General features: G+C 37.2%; 1 long non-coding RNA gene across 2 annotated transcripts; it reads left to right on the top strand.

The window, feature by feature from the left end:
• The first annotated feature begins 333 nt into the window (after positions 1-333).
• On the top strand, positions 334-4,798 carry LOC133740685 (uncharacterized). 2 transcript variants are annotated; one of them, XR_009861375.1, is made up of 5 exons: positions 334-804; positions 1,035-1,110; positions 1,188-1,406; positions 1,517-2,298; positions 2,404-4,798. It is a non-coding gene; the product is annotated as an uncharacterized LOC133740685 (long non-coding RNA). The 2 variants fall into 2 exon arrangements; XR_009861374.1 differs by having other exon boundaries at positions 334-921.

The following is a 4,798-nucleotide window of genomic DNA, read 5'->3' as shown; positions in this document are numbered from 1 at the left end:
CATTCAGAAGGTTGGTAATTCCCTTACAATATTGTTGATTTATGTTGATGATATTCTCATCACTGGGAATAATTTGGACTCTCACTACTAGAATTATGCTCATAGACATCATGACAATTAAATCGGTGAGAAATACACCCGATGTAAAACAATGTCGTTAACATCGATTCTTCAAAAACCGATTTCTATGCATATAACTGACATCGGTTTTGAAATTAGCCGGTGACAAAACTTTCATTTGAATTTTCAGAAAAACGCTGAGCGGCTAAGTTAAAATTTTTTAAAGAAGCGCGGGGGATGAAAAGCTCATTCCCACACTTAGACATATTTGGATTGACTTCAGATAGCCCTAACACTACTATTCGACCAAACCTCCCTTTCCTCTTCTTCGTTCTCCGCCTCCGACCAAAACCATCCTCTTCTTCGTTCTCCACCTCCGACCAATACCCTCCTCCTCTTCGTTTTCCGCCTCCGACCAATACCCTCCTCTTCGTTCTCTCTCTAAAACCCGCTCTGTCTCTCTCTGGAATTGACGAAGATGAAGTCTATGCAACCACACGACAATTTCTTACGGGAGACAATGAAGCCTCCCCAGTCGCCAAACCCTAGCTCCGGCAAGCCTCCAAGGAGAAAAGCGCCTCCGCCTTCAGATCTAACTATACGGCTATGGATTTGAAGCCTTTGCCGGGGGCCAAGTTAAAGAGTACATTGCCACCACGGCCGCCGCCGTGAAATCCTCTCAAACGGAAGCTTGGGATGATTCCTAAGAACTCCGTCCATGGAGCCTTTGATTCCAATGTCCAGGTACTACTCTATTTCTTGACCGACCTAAATCTCTTTGTTAGAAATCTTCCCTTCACTGTTGATAGTGCTCAGGTAGTTGAGCTCTTCGAAGGTGCTGGGAATGTTGAGATGGTCGAGGTATGGTTTTGCTTTTCGTTCAAAATTTCGCATCTTTTTGTGAATTGACTGAAGATAAATTGTGGGTTCATTGTTTCTTGGGATTAATGGAAACATTTTAATGGAATTTACAGGTTATGCATGACAAGACTACTGGGAGAAGCAGAGGATTTGGGTTTGTGTCTCACCATTTGGGATCACAAAATTTCGGTAACTAACTTTTTTGTGCAAGCTCAAGTAATGTTAGTCCTAACTGACTCAACAAAATTGCATTATGAAATTTGTAGAGGATTGCCGAATTGCTTAGTCTAAATGTTTGAACTGCATTGAACCTAGCGTTTGGTGGATTAAAAGATTTCAGTGGTGGTTTTGAAAGCGCGGAGCTTTCGGTGATTCTGTGCAATGATGAGTTAATGAGAAAACGTAACAAAGAATGGAGAGATGAGGACCGTGCTACTGGTGTTGTTTCCAAGTCTAAGCATGTGCCTGGTCTTAAGATTCCAATTGTAGGAAGTTGTATTTTTGTCTTTACTTTTTAAGATGGTTAGTAAGTAAAGGTGTAAAGATGTATTTTTTTGGAGATGAATGTGTGACGGGTATTGGTATTAATATGCAGGTTGTGTTCGGTGACATTGTGATTTCTGTTGAGATGGCGGCAAGGCAAGCAGAGCAAAGAGGCCACACACTTCTTGATGAGATGCGCCTTCTCATGGTAGGACTACTAGTGCTTATATTTCTCTTGCTATATGTGACATTTTGTTGAATGAATGTGATGCTTTCTGAGTCCCATTATAGTACATTTATCCATGATAATTGCTGATATGAAAGTCGCATGTTGATTCCATTATGGCAAAAATTGCTACTGGAAAGCTTAATGTATTGTACTTTTAATGTCATTGGGAGAAACACATGTCTTGGACTGCCCGATTCTAATGTGCAAGCCAGCTGTTGGGTTAAGGTTTTCAGTGAAGAGATAATTTCTCATGGAGGAATAGTTGTTGGCTATTATATATATATATATATATATATATGTGAACTCACAGCCATAACAAGTACAGAACTTTATGACTAAAAAGAGGCAGAAAAACTCTGGGTTTTAATGGGACATAAGTTTCCTAATGTTTTTTTCCGTGCTCCACCATGTAGAACCTCCGATTATCCTGGTGATGTTTGGTGAGTCTGTGAGTTGTTTTTGAGTTAATTGAATTGAAATGTATGCTTGGAGGTGATGGTTGTTTGTTAGTTAATTATTTGGACTATGAAAGGTCAGGAGAAGATTATTCTCTCTCAGGTCATATTAGCTGAAGCTTTGATTTGTGTTCTTCTACATGAGATAACATTCTTCATTGAGCTTTTTGGGCCTGCAACAAAGTTCGAAGCCTTATTGGTTAATAGCAGGTATTCCTCTGCCCTCTTTTTGTTGTTAATTCATAGTTTTAGTTTGTGTTTTTCCCTTCTCCATTGCTACAAAGCTTTTAACTTGTTTCTTATGTTTCATTTTAGTTGGAAATTGGAATTGAAAGGTGCAGTTCTCCTTGTTTTTTCCAATAAGTAGGTAAATGCTATCCTAAAACCCATTTGTTTGATTACCAACACTTCTATTGTTTCATTGCAGCAACTCTCTTCTCATCCAATTTCACGACCAATAACATTCAAGATTATTGTTACACTATAAATCAAACCGAGTTTTTCCCTTCTTCAATCTTTTCTTTCTCCTCGGTCTCTTTATGCTTGATCTTATCGTTTTTCTGGAATTCTCACCCTTTCGATCTACTCTGATCTGCTTGTTAAAAAGGGTATGCCTTATGACTTTCAATCTCAATTCTTTGATTACTTTCTATTGATTTGCAGCTCTTCATATTCAAATACACGTCTGGATATCTTTTAGCCTCTCTTTGATTAAACTCTGTTCTTATAGAAACCAATTGGAATATTTCGGTTCTCACTTTTCTTCAAAACTATATATGAGTTTGGATGTACTTATCAAATTGGACTTCACGTGTATAAATTATTTCAGAAACTACATACAGTTTCCAGACCCAGCGACCTGTTTCTGTAAAACTGTAATTTTCTGTTAAGAAATTGAAGTTATTTTCTTCTGAGAATTTGTAGTGGACTTGTTAAAGAGTATTTGAGACTTGGAATCTCCTAAAAAAGATTTTTCTATCATTAGTTATGATTTTTCAAAGTTACAGGTCTGTTGCAGGAATTTCTAAAAACAGTATCACTGTCATGTTCTTTCTGTTTCTTTTAGTATCTTTTTATGTACAATCTTGATTGAAGAAACCAGTACTTTAAAATTAGGCATTCCCACCTTTCATATGAAACCAGCCTGGCTCCATTTGGAGTTCGTATGAAAGATTTATACCACGACAAATTTGGCTTTGTGCATTAGCATTTCTGGTGCACAGTTTTACTTTACAAATCAGATCTCAAATAACCATTTCTAGATCGATGTTCAATCTGTGCTATAATCCATATATGAAGTTTCTTCTTCACCTGTAGCAGTTGTACTTTTCATTCTACAAGATCAACTTATGTCCTTGATAATTCCAGTATGAAAGAATGAGTAGCACAAACACTACTAGAATTTTGCTCAACAGATCCATGGTCCATTTCTCATTGTTGTACCATTATCTACTTTGTCAAATTGGGCAAAAGAATTTAGGAAATGGCTTCCTGATCTGAATGTTAGTGTATGTTGGTACCCGTGCAAGCCGAGAGGTAAACTGAGCTTTCTTGTAGATGTCACAAAGTTCATATATGGTTAGCGTTTGATAATATGATTTTACTTGCATTGTTAGTTCAAAAATAGTTAAAGCTCCCAAATTGTACTCATCATAGCTAGTTTCTTGTGCCTATTGAATAAATACTTCTATAGCTAGTATGCTGGTCAGCTCTCCGCTTTCAATGTGGAACTTTAATTACTGTACAAAGTTGAGTGATCTTAAAATGAACTCTCTGTCCTTCAGCCCTCCTTTTATTGAGTGCACTTTTTTGAGTTCCTTTTTTACCATATGGTAGGCTAAAGTGCCTCCTAAGGTACAAGTTTTTGCTTCGGGCTGTTGCTCACAGGAGAGTTATACTTGTGAGGTCAACAGCAAAGCCCTTCTGTTTGACTTTGGCCACTTGAAAGAAAGAGGCAGTTGAGGGTATTGGTAACATTTTCCTTCATTTTCTAGTGGTGTTGAGATTGGATAGAAGTGTCTGCTGCTATGGTGAATGTGATTCCCTCAGCTGGGGTATTTGGTGTGGAGTGATTGCATCATGTGTTTTAATGTTGCCATTGTGTATGGAGTAACTGTATTTTTATCTTCTGGTGTAGTGACCATGGTCAAATGAGTACTTGCTTTTAATTTTGTTAGGGTCAATACAGTTGCCCTGCATCTCACCATGAATATTCATCTTTGATCGCAAATTTATGTCTTTGGATTCAATGGTGCCAGTCTCTGTCTGTATTACAGCAAATATATTCATGCAATCTGTCTGTGCCTAGTTTTTTTTATAGTAACTTGTTCAGCATTGTTGACCTTTGACTCAATTAATCATAATTAAGGACTTAAATATCCCAGAAAGGTATAGTTAAGTTAACCAACAGATTGTGTTATGGATGCTAGGATAGGAATGTCTTGTAAGCTCAATGTCTTTTTGTCTTTCCCTTTTCCTTTCATTTCTTTCCTTCGGGATGGTTTTTCTTGTTATAGCTAATTGTTCATTTCATTTTATTTGCAGGTGAAAACAGAAGAACAAATGGGATATAAGTATGACGAGGCTTGCCTTCGTTTATGTTTCTAGTATTATGTACCATTTAGACTTAAATTTTTGTTTTATTTCTACATGTTATGCATAGAAATACTTGGGATGTTGTTATGTACTTTGAGCATCAATATTAATCAAA

The sequence above is a fragment of the Rosa rugosa genome, chromosome 3 (genome assembly GCF_958449725.1).
Source record: "Rosa rugosa chromosome 3, drRosRugo1.1, whole genome shotgun sequence".
NCBI lineage: Eukaryota > Viridiplantae > Streptophyta > Magnoliopsida > Rosales > Rosaceae > Rosa > Rosa rugosa.
This window is presented reverse-complemented; position numbering and strand designations above follow the sequence as displayed.